The 16,356-nt window shown below is 34.2% G+C and overlaps 1 protein-coding gene and 1 long non-coding RNA gene across 2 annotated transcripts in view; both read right to left on the bottom strand.

Annotated features, from left to right (window-relative positions):
• Positions 1-7,229, bottom strand: part of LOC141448519 (uncharacterized) — a 48,692-nt gene extending 41,463 nt beyond the window's left edge. The window contains exons 1-2 of the long non-coding RNA XR_012455095.1: positions 6,890-7,229; positions 2,232-2,287 (exon numbers count right to left, since the gene is read on the bottom strand). This is a non-coding gene — a long non-coding RNA (uncharacterized lncRNA). The remainder of the gene's footprint in view (positions 1-2,231; positions 2,288-6,889) is intronic.
• Positions 1-16,356, bottom strand: part of Fkbp14 (peptidyl-prolyl cis-trans isomerase Fkb14) — a 163,845-nt gene that overhangs the window by 90,945 nt on the left and 56,544 nt on the right. The gene's annotated exons all lie outside the window — the stretch shown is intronic.

Consider the following 16,356-nt stretch of genomic DNA (forward strand, 5'->3'; position numbering starts at 1 on the left):
ACAGCACTGAAATTAACGGCCTTAAAAAGTCAAATTCTGTTCCACTCATTATCCTACCTATATTTAGGGTTATCTCTATTTCCGATCTCTACACCAATAACACTTCTATTCCTCTGAATCCAGATATTTAACCAATAGAGATATTTACTAAACAGTTTCTGGTCTAAAAAGTTACAAACGGAAGGCTGGAGCACGAGTTATTAAAAAGTTATCTCCCAAGACTGGAAAAATTTCCGAGAATTGCGAGATGGCACAATGTAGAAGAAACTGGAAATTGAAAGAAAAACTGGAGAAATTCAGTAAGTGCCAATCAAATGGATGTTCAAGATTTTTTTTAATTAGATAAATTCCTAATTTACAGTAATTCCTAAAATGAAACACTAAACCAAATCAAATTCTCAATTTCAAAAAAAAATAAATAAATAAATAGACTAAACTAATTAGCCATTGTCATTAGTTTCGAGCCATAGCATGCCCTTCTTCTTAATTTACGAAATTTGGATCAAACTTCAGTTAAGAGATTGCATTTCATTCCCTAATTGCCTTTTAACGCACATCTCAGCCCTGTAACTTTACCCTACTCGTCGTTGAACATAAACTGAACTATATTTAATCTTAAGGCTCTTCCTATCTCACTAAACAACATCAGAATTTGGGATAGAATTTTCTTCTTTTTCTTCTTCTTTACCACCATTTTAAGGAGAGATGTTTTATTTTTAAAAACATGAAATATTAAGTTTAGATAAAAAAGTTTGCCTTAAAATGGTTTCAATTTAATTTGCAAAACGAAGGAGAAAAGAACTAAATTTCTTAATATTTTTAAAAGCAGGTATATTTACTAAAATAATTTAATAACTTTAATATTTAAAATACATTTATTTTCCTTCAATTTTTATAAAGAAATAAGGAGGCTCCACGGTAGCCGAACGGTTAGAGGCGAGGCCCGCAATGCTAAGATGTATTGTTGGTTTAGTGGGTTCGATTCCCCTGGTCTAGGCCTTGGATTTTATTTAATGGTTAATATGAGAAATTTATAGTAAAGTATCTTAGGCGGTTATAGGCTAGACCCGCAATGCTAAGATGTATTGTTGGTTTAGTGGGTTCGATTCCCGGTGTCTAGGCCTTGGATTTTATTTAATGGTTAATATGAGAAATTTACAGTAAAGTGTGTTAGGCGGTTAGAGACTAGACCCGCAATGCTAAGATGTATTGTTGGTTAGTAGGTTTGATTCCTGATGTCTAGGCCTTGGATTTTATTTAATGGTTAATATGAGAAATTTATAGTAAAGTATGTTAGGCGGTTATAGGCTAGACCCGCAAAGCTTAGATGTATTGTTGGTTTAGTAGGTTCGATTCCTGGTGTCTAGACCTCTAGACATTGGATTTTATTTAATGGTTAATATAAGAATTTGATTGTAAAGTATGCATGCTAGTCGCCTCCGTCCACGACACCTAATTGGCAGTAGGACGTAATGCACGCCTAAAAAAATAGGCATTACTCATAGAAAATAAGGTGTAATAGTACGACTAAAAACAATTTGGTTATAGAAACACTAGTATACAACATCTTTTATTTCAGTTCTTTTCACAATCTCAAAGTTCTACCTACTTATACATTTCTTTAATTCCGATTTTTAAAATGTAAAACTTACACTACTTTGAAAAGACATCTTACAAGCAAGCTAAAACCAACTCCTGAGACAAAACTAAACAAAAACGAATTTCCCAATAAAACAATACAGCTACTTGACTGGTTCAATGCTAGGTCGACCTATAAGAAGAATAAGGAGCTTGAGGATGATTTGAGTGCCTAAAGTTTCGAGTCTGGAAATCAAAAGCGAACGATAGCGATGTATGGATGCAGATTGTGAAGGAAAACGACTTAAAACAAGTGAAAATTCTGTACCCAAAGTTTTAATATAGAAGTACTATTAACCGTAATAATTTCCACGTCAATTTTAGGATTCGAGCCCTGAATTCTCGCCACTAAAAGCCACTAGCTGTTCAGATAGGGCTGCGTTAGCTGTTAAAACCACACTCTGAGGGTATTTTAACTTAGAGCGTCTAACCTGGATCCTTATCACATTCAGCATCATTCCCTTTTTAAGAGTAATAAAAAGTTTTCAGCACGCTTTTCTTATTATGTACTTTAGCTTTCATTAAACATACATTGCGTAGCTGTAGCTACAAACGTAAAGGCAAAAATATAATTAATAATAATAATTACTCACAGCTAAATAAATAGCGGCCCCTTTATTTCTGATGTTACTCAAATTAGACCACTTACCTGTAACAGAACAAGTAATGATTAATACTAGAATATCTAGGTACAAATGGTTTATCAAACTTAATCTGGGTAGGTATTAGCTTCAGTGGTTAGAGTGTTGGATTTTCTTAGTGAAAAGTTTACTTAAATTGCTTCCAGTAATAGTTAAAAAAGAAATATTGTGTTAGATTTTATAGAAACCGCTCATAACTGATAGTAATTATTATTATTATTATTATTATTATTTTTTTTTTTTTTTTTTTTTTTTTTTTTTTTTTTTTTTTTGGCGCATCAACAGCTGAGGTCATTAGCGCCCGGAGCTTTTTTCAGTGCACTGCCGGCCTCCGGACAGTGTTCTCTCGTTACAGACAACACTGTCCATCACCGGACAGTGAGCTGTAAGAAGCTCCTAGGAAGAGAAAATCTAAGGGTCAGCTGCTGGATTCGAACCCGGGACCTCCGCGTGGGAGTCCAGTATGCTAACCTCATAGCTAATCCCTTCCCTTGATAGTAATTATTAAAATAAAAATAATGCAGGCGTCTAAAATGCACTTTTCTATGGACTAATATTCAGTATAATCTTCTCGTGCATGTGCGACGGAAGGAGAACAATCTGAGAGAGACGGTATGGCTTGAGTCGTCAATTTACAATATTTGGCTATAATCAAAAGGTTTTGATCTTAAATTATAATTTATTGTGAGAAATCCAATTAAAAATCATTTTTGAAAGCTATAAAAATATTGTGTAGAATAATGGGAGATCAGCATTTAATTTAGCCAACTCATTTCCGGAAATATCTATAGAGAAAAAGGTGGTAATTTGGGACGGGGTTGGAATTTGGGACACCCCTGTTTTTGTGAAACCAGTAGTGCTATCTGTTAGTTTTTGGTGCCTTACTACTCATTGGGGTAGGCTTTGTCTGCTGCAGAAGGCACCAAGTGAGGCAGCTTTGTCCAAGAGAGGACCGTGTTAATTTTGTCAATGCTAAAAAGTTTTCTTATGGTTGATTTTCCTCTGCTTTTGGTTAATACCGAGGAAAGTTAGAATAATTTCCCTTAGACATTAAAAGTGTAGAAAGTAATTGCCAGTATTATGGATTTCAAATATGAATGTATATTGGAAAAAAAATTAGGTTATATTGTAGGCGGTGTATGGTGGTATTATGGGACAGCGTTGTCCCATATAACAACCTCGTTAATCGTCTGCCGAACAAGTGTGAAAAGTGGCACTGAGGATGAAACTAGTGTCTTATAATTTTTTTTTGTCTACAGAGTACTATAAAGGGCCTAAAAAGATCATTTCAAAGATTTCTTGACATTTCTCTGGAGAAAACTGATTAAACCCTAATTTTTATCCTTAATGTACGATAATTGTGTAAAAGTTTGTGGCATATTTAAGGCTTATTTTTTACAATTCATAGAGAAACGAGAACATTAAATATAATTATTATGCGTGTAGCATATTACCACAACACTTTCTGAAAACCCAATATAGCACCATGACAGACTTCTTCAGTGTAACTCCAGACTCCTTGCTGTGATCCACTCAGGACTCCAAATTTACAAAGACAAATAATGTACGTCTATGATTTTACTTCAGAGTAGATTTCAAATTCTGTAGTGTTCAAAATATGCAAGGTAAAAAAAAGACTGTCCCATATTACCACCTTCTCATCTATGATTTAAATGACCCAGTTTAGAAGTACATCCTTGGTTCCAGTCGCCGGAATATTCTAGCACAAACATCGAAGTGGTTACAAGTGCCTTCATCGCAGCCAGATTATTCGAACAGATGCTTAATCCTTTTAAAAGATAAGTTCAACCTGATCAGGATCACATAGTGTTGGGTTAAACCTCAGCCTTGGAAGCCAGTTGTCCATTCCCCGAAAGACCGAAAAATGGTCATCCCGATATAATTCATTTTCCGAAAAAACCAAATCTACAAATATCTTCTTAGCTACGTTACAAATTTTTAAGGATTCCCAAAAGTTTTTCATTATTTTTTAAGGATCATAAAAAACACATTTGAGCAAAAAAAAAAAAAAAAAAAAGGATGTAGACAAACGCCACGAAGAAGGAATAGGAGAACGAGAAGGAGTAAGTAAGGAGGCTAGTTGATGGAGGGTTAGGTCTGTTATTGTCTGTCGTTATGTACTCCATGAGATAAGGGAAAAGTAAAAGAAGCCATTCTAAGGGCAAGGTCACGTCCAAGCAGTAAAATTCTTTCCAATTGGCTAAAAGGAGAAGAGGCTTATTGTCGGATGTCTATTGGCCACTCCCGCTGACTTAAGCCCACGCTAGAGGATACATAAGTGATATTGTTACTTCGTTCTTTATAGTTACCATTCTTTATCTTCTTGATTACTGTTAACAAACTTTTGCCAATAATTGTAACAAATCGTTTAATGTAAAATTGATAAGTGATATTTTCAATATTGCTACGTCATATTCTTCAGGTGATTTTCTGTTGTAATCAACGAAAACTTATTAAAGCAAATCGGACACCTTTTCTCAAACAAAGATTTATACAGATTGTAAATAACTAAATAAATAATTATTTAAAAAATATTAAAAATTTAAACAGTTACGCTGACTTTAAGAGTTTAAATACGTCAAATAACTCTAGCCTACCTAGATCTTGACTTCGCCACCATAAGTGCTGCTACAAGCAAAGTGTGGGAGTCCAGAGTTTGGCTTGCCTATCCGTTGATTGTGCCCAGTTTGAACAGATTCTGGATGTTGTATCTCGAGATACAAGGGTTTTAAAAAATGGGTCAATCACTGAAAATAAAATAGACTAAAAATGATTAAATATGTTTTTTATTTTTTCGAAATTTCCCGCCGTTTAAAAGTCATAGATAATTGCAACGACCAAAAATATTTGAATTTATTTTTCATTTAAAGCTACAATAAATTAGAGCCCTTTCATTTAATTAAAAGAAAGAATTTATAAACAGAAAAGGAAGAAAAATAATTGCGAGCAAAAGATACAGAGCAATTGTGAAGTTACTCAGAAATAATTATCGCTTAAACTTCTTGTTACAAAGTGTATTTTTAACCCTTTTTTTAAAAAAAATTTTATTTTATTAAGTTTAATTTTTATGGATGTGTCTTTTTTATTAACGCTACTTACTGTTCCCGATTATCAGTTATCTAATTATTTCTTTGCCCGCAAGGAAACTGTAAAAATTAATCTGTTATCAAGATCAGCCACTGATAATAATGTTCTGGTGTTTTTAATAAAATATTTGTTAAGACTTGTTGGACTTATGTTTTTGTTAATATTACGTACACAGGAATGGTTGATTTTGACTTAAGTTATTGCAGAATCTAAAATTCTAATTTTGTTTACAAATTTAATATGTTACCTTTTCCGCACCGACTAACTTCTAATTAGGAATTTTACTTACATATTCAATCCTAATTAATACTTTAATGGCCCACTAAGAGCGAAGTTCTACCCTAACTTTCTATCCCTAAAACTGCCTTTAAAAAGCATTTTTGGAGGGAAAAAATGTTACCCATTAAAGTTATGTATCTTTGTAATGGGCAATTTTGAAGTTCAAAAAAAAAAAAAATCTTTTGAGCTATTTTCCTCCTTTAAAATATTTTACTTTTAAAACAGAATAGAAATTGAATTTTTCCACGAAAACTGTGAATTTGTGAAAATCAAATTTTCGGATCTCAAAATAGAATTTCCAGTGTAAAATTCAAAATCTAAAATCTTTACGATTGCAAAGCTTCCCTTTCTTTGTAAGAGGCAAATAAATAGTTATTTATTTAACAAGTGTGGAAAGTATTACTTTTCCTCACGCGAGGCAGGGTTTGCACGCACCAGCGAGTGCAAGTGCAAATTGCCGAGTGTGAGGAAAATACTTTACACTAGAGTTAAATATTATATTTTTTCTGCAACCATTTATTAACTAATAAAATTAAAAATTTCATTTTTACAGTCTACAAAAAGTAATTTATTTATTATAAACATTTACTGTTATATTACAATTATTTACATTACTTACGTATTTACATTACTTATTACATTTTCTGCTGTTTCTTTTATTGATGGAGGAGTGTTTTCTAAACAGGCATCACTAGAATCCATTTTAAATTTCTATAAGGTAACACTATAACCTTTTTAACTGTTATAATTAAAAATATCTAATTATTTATTAAAGTATTATTTTTATTTCTATATTCCTTTCAATTTTTATTTTATTGTTTAATATTCGTTTTTTAATTATTTAAATAAAATAAATTTAAATAAGCTTATTAGAGTTTTACAGAAAATATTTATGTTAATAACAAAACTTCTTATATCAAGGAAGCACAATAAAGTTTTTCCACTCACTTGTGCGGAAAGTGACACTAATGGGAATTTCCCCCCACTAGTGTGGGAAGTTGGGCATTACACAGCTGATTTTAGATTTTAATTGAGTAATGAGAACTTCCCTACATGGTTGCAGAAAAATTCAATTTATCTGGTATATTTGGTAGACTTATACTACGAGTATTACTACGACAAATTCTTAAAGTTCAAACTTATATACATTGTCTCGGATCTCTGATTTTTAAAACAATATTTCAAATGCTTAACCAACATTACGAAAAGTTTCTTAAACTCACTTAAATTGTAAATTCACCGCGGGGTTTTAAGAGGAAGTCTGCAGTCCATCACTTCCCCAAAACTAACCAAACATAAATTTTCATAGAAGTTTTTCAATTAAAAGTTTTATATCTACACATGTGTATTATATATATATATACAGGGTGACCATGGTTACAGGCTCCACCCACTTTTTTTTTAAACGGCGGGAAATTTCGAAAAAATAAAAAACACGTATTTAATCATTTTTAGTCTAGTTTATTTTCAGTGATTGACCCATTTTTTTAAACCCCTGTATCTCGAGATACATCATCCAACTTTTGTTTTTCAAATGGAACGTTATATTTTTTGTTGCATATTTTTATGGTATTTGAGCTCCTAAAAAAAACGAAAATTTTTTTTTTTGAAATCGGTTAGGTTTTTCAAAAGTTATGGTAATTTAAAATATGTAAAACAATGTTCAGTCTATTGTCAAAACTATGTTATTTTTTTTTAAAGAATCTATTCAAACTAGGCACAATCAACAGATAGGCAAGCCAAAACTCTGGACTCGCACGCTTCGCTTTTAGCAGCACTATTATGGTAGTGAAGTCAAGATCTAGGGAGGCTAGAGTTATTCGACATTCAGGTTATTTTTTCTACAAACGTTTGGTGTGGAGTTTTAGGAAATCAACCAATCGGCCCCCATACTTCTACAGAGAGAACTTAACTGGTGAAAGGTATCTAACTTTTTTTTAAGAGACATTTTTGCCAGTTCTGCTTGAAGATGTTCATCTACAACGTCGGCTAGATATGTATTTTCAACAAGATGGTTGCCCGGCACATAATGCGAGAGTGGTTCGAGGTTACCTGGACAGAAATTTCCATGAAAAGTGCTTAGGGACTCATTGTCCCATCCAATGGCCACCTCGATCTCTAGACTTAACCCCAATGGACTATTTTTTTGGGGGGATATCTAAAAAATAAAGTGTACAGTAACCTTAATCCCGTGACTTCAGTCGATGATCTGAAACGTCAAATAACTCTAGCCTACCTAGATCTTGACTTCGCTACCATAAGTGCTGCTACAAGCAAAGTGTGGGAGTCCAGAGTTTTGGCTTGCCTATCCGTTGATTGTGCCCAGTTTGAACAGATTCTGGATGTTGTATCTCGAGATACAAGGGTTTTAAAAAAAATGGGTCAATCACTGAAAATAAAATAGACTAAAAATGATTAAATACGTGTTTTTTATTTTTTCGAAATTTCCCGCCGTTTAAAAAAAAAGTGGGTGGAGCATATAACTCTGGTCACCCTGTATATATAGGTATATGTGCACTATATATATATATATATATATATATGTAGTGACCACAAAAACGGATATAAAAACTCAAAATGGAATATATGCATGATCATAAAACACCAGCGCAAAAAAAGAAAAGCAATAAAATACATAATTACTTCCCGATCTTGGACTGTTACAAGGGAATCACTGAACGAACGAATCTCTTAAGGAATCTTTTAAAGATTAAAATAAAAAGTCTAAACTATAACAGCTGTTGCATGAAATATTTAAGAATAATAATAATTAAACTGTCCAGGTAGGTCAGCTGTATAAGGATTAATGGTGAAAAATGCTGCACGAATAAACTTAATATTATGTAGAAAAAACACCCAACTTTGAGAACTTTGTTTTCTTAAATTTCCTATAAAAGATAAAATTATCAAATTTTATTCAAAGTATGGGGCATATCCTTATTCATGAATGGCAATTTTTTAACAAAACAAAACCAAATAGATTTTGGGAAAAATAACCCTAGAAAATGATCCCAGAAAAAATGTCAATTGATAAATACAGGTAGTCCTCGATTTATGACGTTGATCCGTTCCTGCGCAGCATCGTAAACCGTTTTTTTCGACGTAAGTCGGACCATACGTAAACTACCATATTTCCTGTTTCGATTCCCGTTACATCCTTTTCATCGGAACTTGGGGAAGGTGAGCGTTTTCTTTTTCGGACAATCCTTTCTTTCACAATTGTCTCTTTGGGGATGGTATTTCTTGTTGGTTTGGATTTCTTTGCAACTCTGTTTTCCACAATAGCAATGTGCTCGGGTGAAGTTAATAAAGTGACAACAGACTTGGCTCGTTTTCTTGCAGAGACGACAGTTTTGGGTGTGGGGTTAATACGATCTCAAATTTTCTTCAGTATAATTTCTGCGGTTAGTGTTCTGTCTAATTTATGCGTAATTGGCATTTTTCTGCACTGAATTGGAAATTGAGCCAAACTATAACAGAAAAAAAGTAAAAATAATTGGCCATCTATCCCTACTGTTTGATGGCCATCTGTCCCGAATGCTAGAGAGAGATGGCCAACATGATAAACATAACTCAACGCGTACTTTTTGACAGTTTTAGAAGTTAGGATTCATTAATGTATACTGTACTTTCCTAATATGTAGAAAAACAACACTAAAATTTCGACAAATACATTCGCTGCAGCACGCAGTATGCAACTATCATAAAATTTTTGTTGAGGCGATAATGTTTTTATTCTCTGAGTTAATTAATAACGCTTTGACGCAGACCAAAATGAACTCACTGTAGTCAGACATGAAGGTTCATCACTGGAGAGGTCACGCAGCGCCGTCGGACGACATTTCGGTTAAATTTCGGCTGTTGGCCATCTCTCCCGATTGGCCATCTCACCCGACTTTACGCTACAGTACAGTATTGTATTACCATAATAACATTACAGTACTGTAAGCACTTAGCCTATCCTAACACAGTACCCTACATAATTATTAAAAAAACACGTATAAAATACTGTACAGAAGTTTAATAATGAAATGAAACAGTAATAAAAAACAGTAATGTACTGTAATAAAAATTTCATACTACTGCACAGTACTGCACACCAAAACACGTACAGTATTTCGCGGGCTTTTCAAAATACTGCACAGTACTGCACACCAAAACACGTACAGTAGTTCACGAGCTTTTCATAGTACATACTGTACAGTACTGTACTATAAATGGGAGTCATAACCCGAGGACTACCTGTACATACGATACGATATCGGATTTTGGTTAGAACTTTATTAGTGACAATTCTTGATTTGATCACAGTCACCTGCGCTAAAAACTTTTTTCATATCTCCAAACAGATTTCCGGCCCCAGATCAGTTTCTAAGGTATTTCTTTTAGTCTTAAAAGCAGTAAAGGCAGTCCGTGAAAAGAAGAAAACAATGGTTCAAAACTTTAGCCAGCGAAAATGTTTAAATTATAACATTAAATTAAAGAAAAACAAGATAATATGATGGCACTTAAAATGGCGGAAGTCTGTGCAGTGAAGAAAAAAGAAGTTAACATACACAAAGTGTTTGTATATGAACTTAAAATTAAACAAAGCGATGATACTCGCTAGCAGAAGCTCGGGCCGACATAGTACGTCCCTGTTGGTGAAGAGAAATGGGTTGTGCGGAGTAGACGAGAGCCGCACAGGGGCTCCGTTTCTGTGTTGGATAGAGACAAGAAAATAGTACAAAGAAAACAAACTTTATATAGTATATATAATAATTCCATATTACATGATCTTGTTTTTATTAAATTTCCCTTTTAGATATTTATTATACTATTTTGGTAGTGATTTATTTATTTTACTTTCAAATCTATTCACCGCACTACGAGTAGTTTGTTTTAGACTGCTTATATTTTATTATTTCTTATCCACGGGTAAGCGAAAATATTGCGTATCAAATACGTATATAGAGTCCAATTTTTAAAACTGTGTTTTCACATTACGTATTTCCGCGTTAAATAAAAAAGTATTTTACCGTTTCGAAAAAGGGTCTACCATTTTTAAGATACATTTTACTATGAAATTTATATTTTCAGAAATATTCCCGTTATAAAATTCTTCATTTTAATCTGTCTATCGCCACAGGAAATTCATCTAATAATCTATGAAATGTCTGGTCCTTCATTTTCATCAGAGCAAAATAAAAATGCGAGGCTCAATTTTTCTTATAACATAGTCGTACCTCTTCTAATGATTTTCTAAAGAAGGACCAGCCCCCAAAACTGTAAACACAGATAAAAGCATCTATAGTGTTATATAGTCTATAGTGTGCAAAACACTGCCTATAGTGTTGAAGGACAGGTGGTTTAAGATTAATGAGATGGATTACATTTTCAAGAATTAAATACAAAGAAGTTGTTAAATGCTGGATAAAAAAGCAATCTAACTGATTTTGAACGCCAAAATTTATTTGTGTGGCACTGGCGTGTGTTCACAACTACGTGCCAAAAACAAAGTACCAATCAAAACTTTCGTGAGCATTGCAAAAAAAAAAAAAAAAAACAAAGAAAACAAAGAAAAAACTCATTTTTTATCATGGGATACTGCACTAAATGAACTACTTTGGGTACAGGAAAATTTGAAGGATTCAAAGTACGAGTTATTGGAACATCCACCTGTTCCCAAATATAAAAACATTTGTGTTTGGATAAAGTTCAGAATCAAATGAAAAGGTGATAACAGTCAGAGATGAGTATTACGCACATCTTTCAACACGGAACTTATTTACTGGAAATACATTGAACCAACAGCACTGAGCAGCTAAAGCTGTCTGGCAGAGAGCCTGTAAAGAAAAAAAAAAGGTAAAGTAATTGCCTATTATTTCAGGCGGGGCTTAACGTCCACCTACAAAATTAGGTGTCGTGGGACGAAGGCGGCTAGTAAACATTACTATAAATTTCTCATATTAACCATTAAATAAAATCCAAAGCCTAGACACTGGGAATCGAACCCACTAACCAGCAATACATCTTAGCATTGCGGGTCTTGCCTATAAACGCTCGGCTATCGTGGCACCTGACAGCGTGTATAAATTTTCATTATAATCAATGTATTAAGCGAGTAGTAGGTATATAGTTTTTAATTAAATTAATTTTTTTTTAATGGAAATTTAAACACTCATGAACGAGAAAATCTATTCACTGCAAAATTTGTTAAAAGAGCATTTTTGAGTTCACTGATTTTAAACCAGTCACCAGAAATTAACTGCCCCCAACATTATTGGACCGACCAACAAACATTGTAGCACTGCTATTTAAACTGAGTTGGACAAATAATTCAAAGTAAATTTCTAGCAATATAAAAGCATTTGGCTACCAACCAATCATGCTTCATTTGAAATCTGATGGGTAGATATAAAACTTCTATTGATGTAAATGAACTGAGGGAGTGACTAACTCTGGTATACATATATATGTAGTTATTTGTTTAGTATTGGTTGAATTAGCTTTAGTAATTAGTACCATTCTTTGTGACATCAAATATTCCAACATGGGCCGGCCAAATCAAATTTTTCTCACTACGTTAATTAAAGTGCTATTTGATACGTTTCCTTTTTACAGTGAACTTGCTAACTAAATAAGGTGGGCATGCAACTACATTATCTACACGATAAATGAAACTGAATTTAAAGATTACTTTATATCTAGTGTATGCACTGGGATTATATCAGAAAGAGACCTAAGTAAGCAATTTACTGGCGGTTAAAAGGAAAACGGAAAGAAATAAACGGAGTAGTGAAGAAGGGGAAACAACATCTTCGATTGCTCCTTTGAGGAACTAAAAGAGGAAGGACCTTCTCTCCTATTTCTTTTTCATTGCCATTTTCCTGAAATATACTCTAGGGTAATACGCTGCCAAAAAATCGAGTACCTCTTCAATAGATTCAACTCAATAGATAATTCTCTTACAAGGAAAATGGCACCTAGACTTTCTTGGATACTTCTAATTATGCATTATACAGGGTGTTCATTTTAAGACGGCTCAAATGCATTTCATACTTAAACGGTTAATCTGAGCAAAAAATGGTAGAGGAAAAATTTGTTGCCCGTCACCTCTAGTTTCAGAATATGTGATTTGATTTTAGATTCCTGCCCGCATACACGGCTGACGCGCGACCAAAAGTGAGGGTTCGTAGTAGACCTCCATTTTCATATACACAGTTTTAAAGAGTTTTAAAAAGTTATGAAAGAAACCGGAAACCGCAATTTGATATCTTCAAAATTAAAGGTGCTAGGCCATTTCAAAATCTGGTATTTATTAATCATATTTTAATTTTTTTAACTTGTTATCAAAGAGAAAGAAGAGCACGCGATTGGTCATTTTTATGTATTTTTTTCATCCCCTTTCTACTAAAAATATTGCCAAGGCAGTAAAGCTAGTATTTTTCTTAATATCGGGAAATAAGTAGTTTTCCTAGTGATTTTTCTGAGAAAAATCAAAAATATTAAGAGCTTTAGATGTTCTCAAGCATACACAAAATGGCTAAAAATTAATTTTACATCTGTTACAAACAAGAAGGTGTAATAATATTTAATTTAATTACCAAAATAATTGGAAACCTCCTGCCACATATTTAAGTGATCAATATCTTTCATGTAAAGTTCTTGGCTAGCGGTTTAGGGTTTCCTATTAAAATTACATTCTAGCGGTTTTCCATAGCATAGTATTTGGTAAAAACTGAATAATGACTCAAATGTTTGGAGTTTTTTTGGAAAATTTGTGAGGCTGTGAAATTTTGGAGGAATACGAGGGTAGCCGCCGTGTGCGGGTTGACACCAACTTTTCTTCATGTGAAAACTACGAGAAAATCCGTTTATCACTTTGGAGAGTTTTTTTTTTTTTGCCTTGAAAAGTCATTCCTTCTTCCTCTTGAAAACTTTTTATTTCCCTGTGAAAGAACTACTGCTCGAGATGGAGATCAAACAGGAAGCTCTAACCGGAAGGAGGTTTCTAGGGCGAGTTTTATTTAAAAAAAGAACGAATGGCCGATAAGATGGTAAGCAGAGGAGATAGATATATCCTTCAGTCTAGAAAGGATACTCCTGGTAGAAGATGTTTGTAAAAGCAAAAGAACTTGTGGTTAGCTGGCGGTACAGGTCCCCGGCAAGAATAGAAGAGTTTTTCTCCCGCTCCTATCGTTGGATCTCAAGTTTCTTGTAAAAACTAGATATATCCAAACTACATGGAAGTACTACCATCATTTTGTTGGTCAAACATTCTTCCACTTCTTATGTTTGTCTGTCATCTACATGCTGTTGTTGAGAAGACATGTTTTCATGAACTACGATATGATACAGCCTCATGGTTGCTAAATATGTTATGTATACACTTCACTTAAGGGCGAAAGAAATGTTCACGTTTAGTCATACGATAATCAATAACTCCGATATTTGTTTATTTATCTCTTGTATGGGATTCAGTTGCATTTTAATTTTAACCCGGTAGGATTTATGGAATATAACCCCAGAAAATAATAAAATTGTGACAGAACAATATAACATCTACAATTGAACGTTCATAATATTAAACGCAAAATACGAGGGTCGTTTGAAAAGTCCGTGCAAAGTCAGAGAGATAGCACTACTGGCGCGTATCGAGGTTATGTTTAGTTAGTAGCATCTCTTGGAAGAACACACACCAAGTTTCAACCAAATCGGTTCTATTTCTTTGTGTTTGGCATTCGTTTGAATCGAGGAAGTCGAGTGATTTTCAAAAAATGGACGAAAAAGAATTTCGTGTGTTGATTAAACACTACTTTATGAAAGGCAAAACGCCTCAGGAGACTAATGAGAAGCTTGATAAACATTATGGTGACTCTGCACCTTCGATTAGAACAGTTTATAAGTGGTTTCAAAATTTTCGGAGTGGCCATATGGGCACAAGTGACGCTGAACGTTCTGGACGCCCTGCTGAGGTTACTACTCCAGAAATCATTGATAAAATCCATGATATGGTGATGGATGACAGAGGAGTGAAGGTGCGTGAGATTGCTAGTGCTGTGGGCATCTCGAATGAACGGGTACAATAATATTTTGCATCAACATTTGGACATGACAAAGCTATCCGCAAGATGGGTGCCGCGATTGCTCACGCTTGACCAAAAACGAAATCGTGTGAAGTGTTGCAAGGACGGTTTGCAGCTGTTCCAGAAGAATCCGCAGGACTTTAAGCGTCGTTTCGTCACTGTGGATGAAACATGGATACATCATTACACTCCTGAGACCAAAGAACAATCTAAACAATGGGTTACCAAGGGGGAATCTGCGCCAAAAAAGCGGTCTTCGCCGGAAAGATTATGGCGACTGTCTTTTGGGATTCGCAAGGAATAATCCTCATCGACTATCTGGAAAAGGGTAAAACTATTATTTTATTCATATTATTCATCGTTATTGGACCGTTTGAAAACCGAGCTGCAAGAAGAACGCCCACGATTGGCCCACAAAAAAGTCCTTTTCCATCACGACAACGCACCAGCTCACACCTCAGCAGTTGTGGTCGCAAAATTAATAGAAATAGGGTTCCAACTCGTTTCACATCCCCCCTATTCTCAAGACCTGGCTCCCTCGGACTACTATTTGTTCCCCAATATGAAGAAATGGCTGGCGGGAAAAAGATTTTATTCAAACGAGGAGGTGATTGCAGAAACGAATGGCTATTTTTCAGACTTGGACAAATCCTATTATTCGGAAGGGATCAACAAACTAGAGCAGCGTTGGACGAAGTGTATAAGCCTAAAAGGAGACTATGTTGAAAAATAAAAAAGGTTTACCCCAAAAAATTAAGTAGTTTTTATTTTTGCACGGACTTTTTAAACGACCCTCGTAATCTTTTCAGAAGAAATTTAAAATTCCCAAACAAAATTTGACCGAGCGTTCAAACCAGATTCTTTCATTTAAACCAATCAACTTAAAGATTAAAGGGTTTCGTGACGAAAAATAACCATTTTAGTGGTTTTGGTTACTTGATTGGAAGAAAAGAGGCGGCCGGTTCTGTTACACCTCCACATGCCCGGCTAATTCCCCAACACCTCTTCAAACACTGATGAATACTAATGACCCACCTCTTAACCTCCTTTTATTTAATCACCTGCCGCCTCCACCGTGAAGACCCCTGTAAGGTGTGAGAAGGAGAAGGTCCCCTTAATAATATTTTTAATTAGGGGGCCTTCCATCCAACTAAATGGTCTCCCAGCTTTTTTACTTTCTTTTTTGTTACTTTTCTTCTCCCACTTTGTTTTTTAAAGCTCCTCCCCATCTGTATCCTTGTTTATCCCAGGGATCGTATTCTTTTTAATAGGCGACACTCTCTTTATCATCACGATGTATTTGCACGTCGACGCGGCTCTTAAAAGAGAGAAATATTTTCCCGGCTGCTTAAATAAATGGACCAAAAATCTTCGTGCAGATTATCTTCACAGAAATTTTGCAAAATAAATATAAAGTATGATATATTACATTTTTTAAGTACCAATTTTTTTAATATTCCCTTTAAATTAGAATGTTTTTTTATTTGTAAATATCTCTCTGGAGAGTGGGTTCAAGTTAAATAATTGTGCTAGAGTTTCCTTCTATGCAATTATTTGTTTTCCTCAAACTAGGCGCCCTAGAAGTAGGCTCACCCTATTAGTCCCTTATTAAGTTCTTACAT

This window comes from Rhodnius prolixus, unplaced genomic scaffold (assembly GCF_049639745.1).
Source record: "Rhodnius prolixus isolate KJV_2025 unplaced genomic scaffold, Rpr scaffold_2, whole genome shotgun sequence".
Lineage (NCBI taxonomy): Eukaryota > Metazoa > Arthropoda > Insecta > Hemiptera > Reduviidae > Rhodnius > Rhodnius prolixus.